Source organism: Nicotiana sylvestris, chromosome 1, assembly GCF_000393655.2.
Source record: "Nicotiana sylvestris chromosome 1, ASM39365v2, whole genome shotgun sequence".
Classification (NCBI taxonomy): Eukaryota; Viridiplantae; Streptophyta; class Magnoliopsida; order Solanales; family Solanaceae; genus Nicotiana; species Nicotiana sylvestris.
This window is the reverse complement of record NC_091057.1, coordinates 153,983,830-153,998,346: the sequence shown is the minus strand read 5'-3', so window position 1 is coordinate 153,998,346 and position 14,517 is coordinate 153,983,830. Positions and strand designations below refer to the sequence as shown.

At 35.6% G+C, this 14,517-nt stretch overlaps 1 long non-coding RNA gene across 1 annotated transcript; it reads left to right on the top strand.

Moving 5' to 3' along the window:
* The first annotated feature begins 441 nt into the window (after nucleotides 1-441).
* LOC138887897 (uncharacterized) lies at nucleotides 442-10,389 on the top strand. Its single transcript, XR_011405965.1, has 2 exons — nucleotides 442-900; nucleotides 9,883-10,389. It is a non-coding gene; the product is annotated as an uncharacterized lncRNA (long non-coding RNA).
* Nucleotides 10,390-14,517: the final 4,128 nt, after the last annotated feature.

The following is a 14,517-nucleotide window of genomic DNA, read 5'->3' as shown; positions in this document are numbered from 1 at the left end:
TATTTTAGCTAGTTGATAATTTGTATAATTAGTTTTACTCTTGAAAAAATACAAAAATAGCCTTGACATTTTATTTTCTAAAAGATAAGAAGAAAATTTCAAAAAATATATATAATTACTTAGTTTAGTTTTAAAGTTGTAGGATTTTAATAAGTATTGAATAGTATTAAATTTTCTGTAATTTGGATATTTTGTTTTATTTTTAGTTATTTTCTATTGTTTAGATAATTAGTATTTTTGGTTTAACTTTAGGAAAAAGGGAAAGAAAGAAAAAAAACAAAAGCAAAAAGAAGAAGAAACGAGAATAAAAAGTTGGAAATGTAAAAGTAAGAAAGAAATTTAAGTGGTCCCCTTCCCCTTAATTTTTACACCAAGCCTTCTCCATAACTATGTTTATTCCCTCTTATCCAAATTTACCATTCAGCTACATAAACACATACACATACACACACAGAATACAAAGGGAAGACAAAAACAGAGGGGAGGGGGGAAACGAAAAAACAGTAGAGAAAATAGGGTGAAGGGAAAGAATAGATTTAAAAAAGGAACGAAAAACTTCATGAAAGCTGAGAAAAAAAGAAACCCAGCAAGCTGTTTCTTCCTCCTAATTTCATCACCCAAAAACTTCATCTTCCCCATATATAGCTCCATTCAAGATCAACCACAAACAGCCATAAAACCTCCATTAAAATCATTATGAAAGCTGTAAAACCAGCTCCAAAAACGTAAAAATAATAGCTCGAATCGCTGCCATTTTCACCAAGGAAACAACCCCCCTAGAATCCTCCATTAATCTCGTCGAAGTTCTGCGCTCGAGGTCGTCTGTCGAGTTTGTCAACTATAGCTTTGGCCTGGAGTCTTTTCTGTTCATTGTTTCAAAAACACAGTACAACTATAAAGGTTCAATTCTAAACTTTACTTGCTCATTGATTTCCACACCTATTCCTCTTGATATTATGAATGGACTCTTTGTTTGTTTGTTCCTTACTTTTTGTTCTGAATTGAAATTGTCCCTGTTTGATTAATTCATCCTTGAGTTACGTATTTCTTTTGTTAAAAGTAGAATTTAAGTTGTTTAACTTGGTCAATCGTTTAGGAAAGGTTCATAAAGCTCAATTTGATCAAGGCTGTGTACTGTTGGGTGGAATCTAGTTACAAAAAGTGATTGGATGATTATTTCGTTAATTAAGTTTAATCAAAAAGGTTGTGGGATTGGAAATTGAAAGAAATCAGAATTGAGTTTAATTGCTCGTGATTGCTGGATTTCCATAATTTGATATTGAATTGTTCTTTTGGTGATGCTACTGGATTGAGAATGTAGTTGTATAGATTTTAAATTTGTTTTATTGAAAAAAAAACTGAATTTGATCTAAATAGCAGATTGGAAATGTTTTTTTAATAGTTATATGAGCTTTGGATTATTTTTATACTTTACTTTTGCTTTATATTTTAATCTCTAGGAGTATGTTTAAGCTAACCACACGTGGGTAGGCAAATTTTTAAGTGCGTAAATAAATCATCGTGACTATGGGTACGGTTCCCGTGGCATGGTCACGATACGTAAATCTCTATTTGGGTGTGCATTTCATGTGACCCGATCATAATTTCGAATAATAATAAAATTAAACATGTTATAGATCGTGAGTACGGTTCTCGTGACGCGATTCGCAATGTGTACCAAACAAACGAGTATGCGATATTGCGACTTGTTCCAACCAATTTCATAAATAATTAAAAGCGATTTAAAAGGTTAAAATGCACGATAGTTTTAAAGCTTGTGTTAAATCAAATAATTAGGCCAACTATTAATAGTTGAGCGACCGTGCTAAAATCACGGAATCCGGGAATGCCTAACACCTTCTCTCTGGTTAACAGAATTCCTTACCCAGATTTCTGTATTTCGCGGACAGTAAAACGGAGTCAAACTTCCTCAATTCGGGATTTTAAACAGGTGACTTGGGATACCATAAATTATCCCAAGTGGTGACTCTGAATTTGAATATAAATAATCCTATTTCGTTCAACGTCACTTTAATTGGAAAAAATTTCTATCCCTTCCAGAAAAAAGGAAGTGTGACAGCTCTGACGACTCTGTTGGAGATCAGAACCCAGAACTTCTGGTTCAAGGTTCAAGAATTCGAGCTTAGAATAACTGTTATGCTTGGCTTTCATTTATTATCTGATTTTTTACGTGTTTGAGCCTAATGTGCTAATTATCGCTTTTTACCGCTTTGATATTTTGTGAATTGTATATAAACTGTTACGAAACCCTTCTTCTCTCTAAGTCTTCTAAATCTTCTGGGAAGTGCACGCTGGCGTGATTTCTTTTTTGTTAGTGTCATACTCTTAATTTAGAATGAGGTTCGGACAAGTTGCAAAGCCGGATGATCTTTTGGTTACCGGTACGCTGCCCCCCCTCCCGGCTCGAGTTGTCCGCTCGGGTAAGCCAGGTCTAGAACAATACATCCAGATTTTATACCTATAATAACATAGCCTCATGACGGATCCCTAGTAGGAACGCTTGTTTGCATCACGTGCATTTGACTTCGGGGACTCAACACAGGGGGTTGGGTCCGTCTAGGACAGGTATAACCAAAATAAAAGACCATCCTGATGCATCTTATGTGCTATTTGCGTATCTGTCTGTTTCAACTTGCATGTTGACTGACTTCTAGAATATGGAAAGAAAAAAAGGAAAAAAAAAGGAAAAAGAAAAGAGAGTGAGAGGTAGGTATTTGAATTATCCTGAAACTCTGCCGAAATTTTGAAAAAAGAAGAAGAGGAAAAGTCATTTCAAAATAAGTCATATTTTCCTGTTGCATCAAGACTGGCTGAACTATGCGGGTCTGATTCTCACCGGATGTGTGATACGTAGGCAAACCTCATCGGTTCCGGCCCCCAATTTTTAAAAATCCAAAAATATTTTCCTTTACTTCCTTCTTTAGAAAAGTCTTCTTTTGAGACCCCAATCATTAAAAAAAATCCAAATATTTTATTTAGTTTCCTCTAACATTTCAAAAATATTTTCGAAAATTGAATAGAAAATTCAAGATTCAAAAAAAAAAAATCTTCGGAAGTCTTTCTTTCATGATTTTAACATAAAAGTCCAAAAATCCGAAAATATTTTCTTTATTATTTAGAAGTTTTTCTTTCGAAATGCCAAAAGAAAAAAAGAGAAAAATTCGAAATTCAAAAAAAATCTTTCTTCTTTATAACTTTTTCTTTCGGAAATTAAAAAATTATAAAAAATCAAATAAAAGAGTTAGTTTATTTACTTTATTCTCGTTCTTCCCAAACTACGCAAAGATTTGATTCATGCGGCGTCATTATACGTAGGCAACCTACATAGGGTCCGATCGAATCATTTTTTTAAATAAAAAAAGAAAAAGAAAAAAAAAGATGAAGTTATGAGATGTGAGAAATGAGAGGAAAGAAAAGAGTGATAATCAGAAAGAAAAAGAGAGGAAGGAAAATGAGTAAGCCAAGAAGTGCTAGAAGAGAAAAGAAAAGAGAAGATTGAAAAGAACAAATTGGGCTAATGCCAAGTGACCTTGTGACCCTCGAAGTCATTCTTGAACCGTTAATTGTTGCTAGGTGCATTGCATGCAATGTGATATTTTAGTTGTTAAATGCCCTAACGCTAACATGATGACTTCATTTTATTCCTCTTCGTTATCTTCATTATTGCAGAAGAGTGGTTAGTTTGTGGTTCTTAAACTGGTAACTCTTCCATACAACACAAGGTCAAAGAGCAAGGCAGTCATGGCTAGCAAAGACTTGGACACATGTGTTATTGATCCGTCTAAGGAGATTGTTAAATGAGAATCTGAGTTGAAAGAAGAGGTTTTAAGGTTAAAAGGGTAGATGACCGAAATATACCAAGCCTGGATTAGTGGGCGTCCTCCACCATTAGTTCCTGCTAACTATACTGAAAGCCTCGTTACCATTCTGCCACTGTCACAAATCCAACTTCCTACTGCTGCTGATATCTCCCCACAACCTTTTCACACTCCACCCGCCAAAACCACCTCATATCCCGCTCCTTTGACCACTCATGTTTTTGTAGCTCATCCACCAGCTACCTTTCCTCGATCCTCTAGCGAGACTGTGTTCAAAGTCCCCGATGCCCAATACTATGCTCCAGAACCAACTTCCATGGTCTTAGATCCATACTCTTACACTCCTCGTTTTGAGCCTTCCGGTGAAACTAAAAAGCCTGCTAAGACAGTGGAGCAAGATGAGATATCCAAGAAGGTAAAAATCTTAGAGCAGTCTTTAAGAAACGTGTAAGGGATATGGAGCAAGGTGAGCGTGTCTTACAAAGCTTGTTTCCTGACGTTCAATTGCCTGTTGGGTTTAAGATGCCAAAGTTTGATTTGTATGGCGAACATGGCGATCCCGTGGCCCATTTGAGAGGTTATTGCAGTAAAATGAGAGGCGCTGGCGGGAAGGACGAGCTATTGATGGCCTATTTCAGTCAAAGTTTGAGCGGTGCAGCCTTGGAATGGTACACCCGTCAAGATGCTAGCAAGTGGTATACATGGGACGATATGGCTCAATCCTTTGCCCGGCACTTTCAGTACAATATAGGAATTGTCCCGGATCGCATGTCCCTCACCAGGGTGGAAAAGAAGCCTAATGAAAGATTTAGGAAATACGGGCTCAGATGGAGAGAGAAAGTTGCCCGAGTCAATCCCCCGATGGAAGAAGACGAGATGGTCGAGTACTTTCTTCAAGCCCAATAGCCTACTTACTTTGGGAATTTAATCTCGGTTGTGGGTAAGCCTTTTAATGATGTGGTAAAAATGGGAGAAATGGTAGAAGATGGGCTGAAGTCGAGTAAGATCATGAGCTATTCTGCTTTAAAAGCCACAACACAAGCAATTCAGAATGACACGGGAAGCTTGCTGGGTCAGAGGGAACATGATGATATTGCCATAGTTGTCTCAGGATCACGACATGGCCCAACAGGTCCGCCTCACCAATATACCTATCCTCTACCCCAACCCCAAACCTATCCCTGAGCTCCACATAATCCACCTCAATATTATCCTGCAAACAACGTTCGTTCATCTATCCAACCACTGGTTCACTCTTTATGGCAAGCGCCAGCACATCATAATGCACTTTTGCCTTCACAACATTTTAGAGCATCCAACAACCCTAGAAAGTTGGGGCATGGGGGGAACAAAGGCAAAGAAAGTTTCACGCCAATCCGAGAACCTACACAAGTTTGTTTGAAAATTTAAAACATTCTAGCCTGATTGAGCCGCTCCTCGGCTATACTCCGAACCCATATGCAAAAGGTTTTGATCCTACTATATGGTGCATGTACCACTCTAATGTCCAAGGGCATAACATTGAAGATTGTCGTGATTTGAAAAGGGAAATAGAAAGAATGATTCAAGAAGGGATAATTGTGATCCAGGACAGTGACACCCAGAATATCGCACAAAATTCTTTACCTGCACATAATAATGCACACTTTGTGGGGATGATGCATGGTGACAGGGAGTATGAGAATCCTCTTGGGAACTTGCTAACTAAAGTTAATGATATTGAAATTGGTAATGGTCTGGGTAATATTGATGTGAAACTCAGTGGTTAAGATGTCGAGCTTGGTAATTGGAAAGACGCTCCTTTCTTGGTTAGTCAAGGGGAGTCTTGGTAGTTTATTTTGTTGTCATTTCTGTTGTACGGGTTATTTTAGGGTTGTAATCCGGATATTGTCTTGTGACTCAAACCCTTCTATACTTTTATTTTGCCTAGTTTGTTTAGTCGTAATAGGTCGTTTAGTGTTGTCTAATTTTGTTCCAGGGTTGTAACCCCAGTTTAATTTACTTGTTTTGTTGTTCAAACCCTTTCACCATCTGTCTAATGCAATTTTCTATTTTCTGTTATTTCTAGTCAGTTTTTATTTAGTTCTTTTTTCCTTTTATGGTTCTTTTTATACTAGCTCTAGTGACATGACGTGCACGCATAATTCTAGGTCTAGTCTTAAAAGTTAGTCTAATTATGAAGATGATAGGGACATTTGAGGAAAATAAGTATAGATTTCGACACTCTGAGATCATTTAAAGCCCGAACTGTGTGAAACTAGGAAAATAGCCTGGGAAGTTAATAGGATGACAAGAATTTGTTGCAAAAGAATGCATCATAGACAATTTGAAGCGAGTCACTTTGAATTCGAGTGCATCTCAAGTAACAAGATAAAACCAAGGGATTTTCCTCCAAACAGACGGAGGGTATCCATTGTGAAGAAGAAATCACCCAACGAGAGTTATGTACTTGACAATGCACTAAAAAATGTGGAAGACATATTAGTGATATCAATGCCTAAGCTGTAAAAGAAATGTTGTAATTGGCATTTTCAGGGATTGGAAGGCTCTCTTTCAGCTACCCAAACACTTTATACCATTTGGTACCCCTTTTGAGCCTATGCTAATTTTCTTGACCTCCCTTCTTTTGGAATCGAGTTAGAGTCATTACAAAAAAAAAAAAAATCATGCCTCATAAGGTTTGTTTTAGAAACTTCATTAAAAAAAAATTCAAAAACAAAAAGAAAAGGAAAGGAAAATAGCAGTAATAAAGAGTAGTCTTTTGAACTACGTTCGACCTGATTCTTGTCACCACAAGATACGTAGGCAGCCTTACGGTTCGATCGCACCAAATAAAATATTTCATAATCCCACGAAATCAAGAGTGGGGCAGTTTTTCTTAGTAATTCCATCTAAAAAAAAGAGAGAAAAAGAAGAAGAAAAGAATCAAATTTTCTTGTTCTGAAATTGGGGCAAAGTTTTTAATGGATTCAAAAGTTGTAAATACATTAACCCTTTTGTCTTAGTTTTATTTTGAGCCTTCATGCCTTTCTTTCTTTATAACCTTGTCCAAAAGCCACATTACAATCCAAAAAAGACCTCCCAGATAATCTTTGAAAGTGCCGAGCTAAACATGCTAGGAGCATATGATGTTTTTTACCATGGTCAATGCCTTGTCATCTGCAGAATCAGAGAAAATAAGAAGAAAAGAAAAAGATGAGAGAGTCTTATCGGTAAAAACCTTCACAGGCACCATAACGTGAAAGTGAGTTGAGAGAAAGAAAAAATGAGAGAGTCTTAATGGTGAAAACCGTTTGGGCACTACAAGTCGAATAAGGATTGTGAATCATATAGGATAATCGGAGCATTGAAACCCAGTTTCATGGTTTAGAGGCATAACAAGAGTTGAACATTAGACTTGCTTGATAGATTAAGCCACTTAATCCAAAACGCACGTCATGGTCATTGGAGTTGGTGTCCACATTTGATAAGTTTTCTTTTTGGTAATTTTCTTGTTAGATGTCATCTCTTTCCATTGTCCCCTTACTCTGTTCCTCTTGCTTTGTTCAAGTCCTCCTTTTGAGTCCGTTTGGTTAGAATAAGTGAGAAATGACTTCAAAATTTGCTACCAACTTTTCAATTACACAAAGCGGAGTATGGCTAACACATCAAAGCGGCATAAGTCATGAAAGAACAGTATGCGTACTGAGTTGGTAATAGCAACGTGCTTTAGGATTCATATGAAATGCAAAGGTTCGGTAAATAGCAATCCATGAGCAAAGTGCAACAGATATAGGATATTGGGCTCAAATGGATCAAAGGTATTTTATGTGATAAGGGTTGACAAAAAACGGTTAGTCAGTAACATGCAAGGTCTTCCAAGTTAAAATCAAAGTTATCATGGCAAGTGTAGAAGCAGCCGCCTTCAAGGTCAAGGCCACAAACCAATCACCATATTTTAAACTCACAAGTTTTCTTTGCTTGAAACAGGGACGAAGACTATGTCCCAATCAGAGTTTGGAAGCTTGAATTTTTCAGGTGTAATGCCCCCAATTCTGCCTACGCAAGGGCTATAGAGAAGATCACACCTTCTAGGCATTTTCCCTAGTTGAGTAGAACCATACCCCCTAGGAATTTTCCCTAGTTGAGAGGAATCTTTGGTTTTCATTAAGTTCAGGGGTCCCGTCTGGAGAATAGGGTCAATTTTTAGGTTAGTCAAGCTTAGTTTATAGTTTTCTTCAAGCTCAGTCTCACACCTAGGTGACACACTTCCTAGCCTGAGTCTTTCTTATTATACTTTCTAGGAGACGCACTTCCAAGTTTGAGTGATTGAAGTTTCACCCGTAAGAGACGCACTTCCTAGTCCGGGTTTTCGAGTTATATTTTTGTTCTAAGAGACGCACTTCCTAAATTGAAGTTTCACCTCTAGGAGACGCACTTCCTAGTATGGGTCTTTCAGGATATACTTTTAGGAGACTCACTTCCTAAATTGAGATTTCATCCTTAGGAGACGCACTTCCTAGTTTGGTTCATTCAAGTTTCATCTCTAGGAGATGCACTTCCTAGTTTGAGTCATTCGAGTTTTGCCCTAGGAGACGTACTTCCTAGTCAGGGTCTTTCAAGTTATATTTTTGTTATAGGAGACACACTTCCTAAATTGAGATTTTACCCCTAGGAGACGCATTTCCTAATTTGGGTCATTTAAGTCCATTCTTAGAGACACACTTCCGAGTTTGAGTCATTGAAGTTTTGCCCCTAGGAGACGCACTTCCTAGTCTGGGTATTTTAGGTTATATTTTTGTTTTATGAGACGCACTTCCTACATTGATATTTTACCCCTAGGAGACTCACTTCCTAGTTTGGGTCATTTAAGTTTATTCCTAGGAGACACACTTCCTAGTTTGGTTCATTCAAGTTTCACCCTAGGAGACGCATTTCCTAGTCTGGGTCTATCAGGTTATATTTTTGTTTTAGGAGACGCACTTCCTAAATGGAGATTTTACCCATAGGAGACACACTTCCTAGTTTGGGTCATTCAAAATCATTCCTAGGAGACGCACTTCCTAGTTTGAGTTGTTCGAGATTTACCCCTAGGAGATGCACTTCCTAGTCAGGGTCTTTCAAGTTATATTTTTGTTTTAGGAGACACACTTCATAAATTGAGATTTTACCCCTAGGAGATGCACTTCTTAGTTTGGGTCATTTAAGTTCATTCCTAGGACCACTTCCTAGTTCGAGTCATTAAAGTTTCACCCGTAGGAGACACACGTCCTAGTCCGGGTTTTCAAGTTATATTTTTGTTTTAGGAGACGCACTTTCTAAATTGAGATTTCATCCCTAGGAGACACACTTCTTAGTTTGAGTCATTGACGTTTCACCCATAGGAGACGCACTTCATAGTCCGGGTTTTCAAGTTATATTTTTGTTTTAGAAGATGCACTTCCTAAATTGAGATTTTACCCCTAGGAGACGAGCTTCCTAGTTTAGTTCATTTAAGTTCATTCTTATGAGACACACTTTCTAGTTTGAGTCATTGAAGTGTCACCCCTAGGAGACGCACTTCCTAGTCTGGGTCTTTCAGGTTATATTTTTGTTTTAGCAGGCGCACTTCCTAAATTGAGATTTTACCCCTAGGAGACGCACTTCCTAGTCTGGATCTTTCAGGATACACTTATAGGAGACACACTTCCTAAATTGAGATTTCACCCCTAGGAGATGCACTTCCTAGTTTGAGTCATTGAAGTTCAATTCCTAGGAGACTCACTTCCTAGTCTGGGTCTTTCAGGATATACTTTTAGGAGACGCACTTCCTAAATTGAGATTTTATCCCTAGGAGACGCATTTCCTATTTTGGGTCATTCATGTTTTATTTTTAGGAGACGTATTTGCTAGTCAAAGTTTCTTGATTTTACTCATAGGAGACGTACATCCTAGTAAAGTCTTTAGTTTACTCTCATCATTGCGTCAATAGTATAAGTGGTTTACAATTTTGATAATAACTCACAAATCTTCCGAGTACAAACTGGGGCAGAAAATTTTATTTGTTTTATTGTTTTGATTGCAGGCATCCACCTGGAGAATGAGGGAATTCGTTTCAAAATTATTTCAAGTTTCAAGTCAGTAGTAGGCACGCACCTGGAAAACGAGGAAAGTCATTTCAGAATTCAATTCAAGTTAGAAGTAGTAGAAGCTCGCGGCAAGAATGTTAGTCGACAGTCCGAGATGACCAACAAAAGTAGCCTCAATCCAGAAAAAAAAGGTGAATCCAAAATGAAAAAGCAGAGAAAGATGTGAAATACTCAAGACATGGCTGAAGTCACGAGCACGTCGTGTCCGATTTTAAACTAAAGAAGTCGTGGAAGAGTGAATCAGCACCTGCAGCTAGCAAGCATCAAGGTTTAAATCAAAGTCTGCATGAAAAACCGTTCAAGACTCAAGATTAAGCTTCAGAAGACTTATAATTAGGAATCTTGTAACTCATCGCTGACAGGTTTAGTTAGTCGTTTTCATTTTTGATTTGATGTAATAACAGGACCGCGGACAGGAACCTCGACGGAATCTCATTCGACTCCCTCGTCCTCTCCACACACTCCATCACTTCATCCACCTCTAAATTACACGTGGTCCGATTCCTTTATAGCCAAGGATATGTAGGTTGTCCAAAATCAGGACTCGGTCGCACACTCTTTCTTTGATTTTTGTTCTTTCAAATAAGGGTCGGGTCAAAAAACTTGTCTCGTCGTTCTTTGTGTGGAAACTCTTCGTGTTTCCAGTCAATGAAGGGCAGCTGTAGACATGTAATTTTTGACCCTCCTCGAAATTTTACACATCTTAGTGCTTATATATTTTTATTTTTGGTCTAATTTGCTATTTTTACTACTTTGGACTCTTTTGCTCTATCTTATCTTAAAACTCAAAAACTACAAAAATATTTTTCCTTATTTTAGCTAGTTGATAATTGGTATAATTAGTTTTACTCTTGAAAAAATACAAAAAAATAGCCTTGACATTTTATTTTCAAAAAGATAAGAAGAAGATTTCAAAAAATATATATTTACTTAGTTTAGTTTTAAAGTTATAGGATTTCAATAAGTATTGAGAAGTATTAATTTTTCTCTAATTTGGCTATTTTGTTTTATTTTTAGTTATTTGCTATTATTTAGATAATTAGTATTTTTGGTTTAACTTTAGGAAAAAAGAAAAGAAAGAAAAAAAAAAAAGCAAAAAGAAGAAGAAACGAGAATAAAAATTCGAAAAGGTAAAAGTAAGAAAAAAATTTAAGTGGTCCCCTTCCCCTTAATTTTTGCTCCATATCACGCGCCCTTTCCCTCATTCTAGCTTATTCAAAGATTCTTTTTATTTAGAACCAATTGCTCTGTAACACCAAGCCTTCTCCATAACTATGTTTATTCCCTCTTATCCAAATTTACCTGGACACTCCCATTCAGCTACATAAATACACACACACAGAATACAAAGGGGAGACAAAAACAGAGGTGGGAAAACGAAAAAAACAGTAGATAAAATAGGGGGAAGGGAAAGAATAGATCTGAAAAAGGAATGAAAAACTTCATGAAAACTGAGAAAAAAAGAAACCCACAAAGCTATCTTCTTCCTCCTAATTTCATCACCCAAAAACTTCACATTCCTCATCTATATAGCTCCATTCAAGATCAACCACAAACAGCCATAAAAGTACAGGCATAAAACGTGTATTAAAACTACCATGAAAGCTGTAAATCCAGCTCCAAAAACGTGAAAATAATAGTGTGAGTACCTAATTTTTGACAATAATTAATTTTTTATCACTTCTTCTATGTAAATATTTTAAGGGTTTTAACCTACAATTTTTAGCTTTGTTACACTTTTTATTATAGGGCAAAAATACAAAATTTTAAAAAGTGAATTATTACTATTAATATTATTTTATTTTTATTTTTATTTTTAAAATAATAAAAAAATTCCGAAAAATATTATTATTTTTTAAAATTTTCAGGAGTGATTTAAAAAATAAGAAAAAGGGAAGTATTGAATAAAAAAATAAAAGTAAAAGTAGGTGGAATTCTCTTTTAATAAGTAAAAGAAAGTAGAAAATTAAAAAAATAAAAATAAAGTTTTGTGAAAATTTTAAAAAAATAAAAAGTAAAAGAAAGTTGGAATTAAAAAATAAATATAAAGGTATCAGAAAATACAAAAAAAATTAAAGTAAAAGAAAGTAGCATTTTTAAAAGAAAAGCAAAAGAAAGTGGATTGTTTCTTTTTTTTGAGAAAAAGTTAAATAAGTGGAATTTTCTTTTAAAAAGTAAAAAGTGGGATTTTAAATAAGATAAAAGTAATTAAAGTTGGAATTTAAAAAATAAAAGTAAAGAAAGGTGGGATTTTTTTTATAAAAAATAAAAGCAAAATTTGAGAAGAAAAAAAAAAGAGGGGGAAGAGAGAAATTTAGGTTGAAAATTTTCATTAAATTTTTCTTTCAACATTTTGGGCCTTGAATCTTGGGTTTGAAAAAGAGTTGATAGAGATTTTGTTGTTGCTGCTGTATTGACTCTACAACTTTCAGATTTTATTCATTTAAATTCACTCTCTTGTAGGTATGTAATTCAAGCTCTTGAGTTAAAAAATGTCGGAGCATCTTTATTGAAGCAGAAACAAATTGATTTGGTTCTTTTGATAAAGTTTTTTTCGTATTGGATCTGTTCGCATGAATGATGTTTCTTTGATTGAGTGAATTGAGATTTGTAAATGTTAACGTTATTTTAGTATGTTCATGACTCTGTCTCGTTTTTTTTTCTTTATTTTTTTATTTTTTATTTTTCTTGGCTCATGACTTGTAACCAGCATGTATTGTTTTGTTTACATTTAGATTTCAAGCCCATGTAGCACCATGTTCATATTTTGAAATTTAAAAAGTATGTGAAGTTGAACAATTTGTCAACATTAAGATATAAAAATAAAATAAATTAGATTGCGTTAGTGGAAAAATCTTATCTTCAATTTATGTTATTGGCTGCATATTTTCTTAAATTAACCATGTGAAGATTCAACTTCCTCTGCTTCAAAATGGTACTGTAGAAGTTATAGTGGTAATACTACAACTTTCTCTTTAGCATAGTGTTAAATAAATTAATCATTTTAAGTGTTCTTTGTTATAATCAAGTTTAAAATGCATTTTTGTATGTCCATGTTTGTTTTGTTCCTTCTGGTTCATCCGAATAGTTCTTAACATGGTTTTTTTTGTGCTCATATAGTCATTTAAGATTCATTATTTTGTTATAAAATTTGGTTAGTTTCGTTTTAGAATTTGAAAACGAAAATCGGTCTTTTGAAGATGATATGGAGATGAACCCAAAGCGGGCACCTGTCTTTTGTTATTTTCACATAAATGTCAACTCCACCTTTCTGAATTGTAGTATGCTATAACAAAAGGCTCCAGTGATATACATGTAGCTAACCCATTTCTTTAGGCCTTTTGTACTTATCAATTTATACTACTCCATCCACAATAAAACCTCAAAACTCATGGCCCTCATTTAATTAATTTTAAATCTTTAGAATTAGAGGCATGCCATTTAGTGAATTTTCTATGGCCCTCGCAAAGTTGAAAAATGCGTAGTTGCTTTAGGCGCGTAATTTAAAATTACCTTCCTAAACTCGGGTGTGCATTTCATGTGACCCAAATCCAAATTCCAACAACGTTAAATAAAATGTGTCGTGGACCGTGGATGTATTTATGTGACGTGGTTCAAGACATATTTTAAATGACGTTGCAATCTTCCTAAAAATGAATAAGAGCGGTTAATAAGTTAAAATTGAACCATAGGCTAAAATATGTATTAAAATCAGATAATAGGCCAATCATAATAGTTGAGCGACCGTGCTAGAACCACGGAACCCGGGAATACCTAACACCTTCTCTCGGGTTAATAGAATTCCTTACCCAGATTTTATGTTCGCGGACTGTAAAACAGAGTCAATCTTTTTCTCGATTCGGGATTTGAACCGGTGACTTGGGACACCATAAATTATCCCAAGTGGCGACTCTAAATTTTTAATAATAAATGAATCTCATTTCGATTGTCACTTTAAGTTGGAAAAAACTCTCTTATACCCTTTTCGGGGTGTAGGAAAAAAGAAGGTGTGCCAAATAGCTCAAACCGTTGCTATTTTCGCCGAGGAAACGAACCCCCCCCCCCCCCCAGAATCCTCTATTAATCCCGTCAAAGTTCTGCACTCGAGGTCGTCGGTGTCCGGTCTGTCGAGTTCGTCAACTGTAGCTTTGGCCTGGAGTCTTTTCTTTTCATTGCTTCAAAAACACAGTGCAACTATAAAGGTTCAATTCTAAACTTTATTTGCTCTTTGATTTCCAGATCTGTTCCTCTTGATATTATGAATGGACTATTTGTTTGTTTGTTCCTTACTTTTCATTCTGAATTGAAATTGTCTCTGTTTGATTAGTACATCATTTAGTTACGTATTTCTTTGGTTAAAAGTAGATTTTAAGTTGTTTATCTTGGTCAATCGTTTAGGAAAGGTCCATTAAGCTCAATTTGATCCAGGTTGTGTAGTGTTAGGTGGAATCTAGTTACAAAAAGTGATTGGATGGTTATTTCATTAATTAAGTTTAATCAAAAGGGTTGTAGGATTGGAAATTGAAAGAAAGCAGAACTGGGTTTAATTGCTCGTGATTGCTGCATTTCTA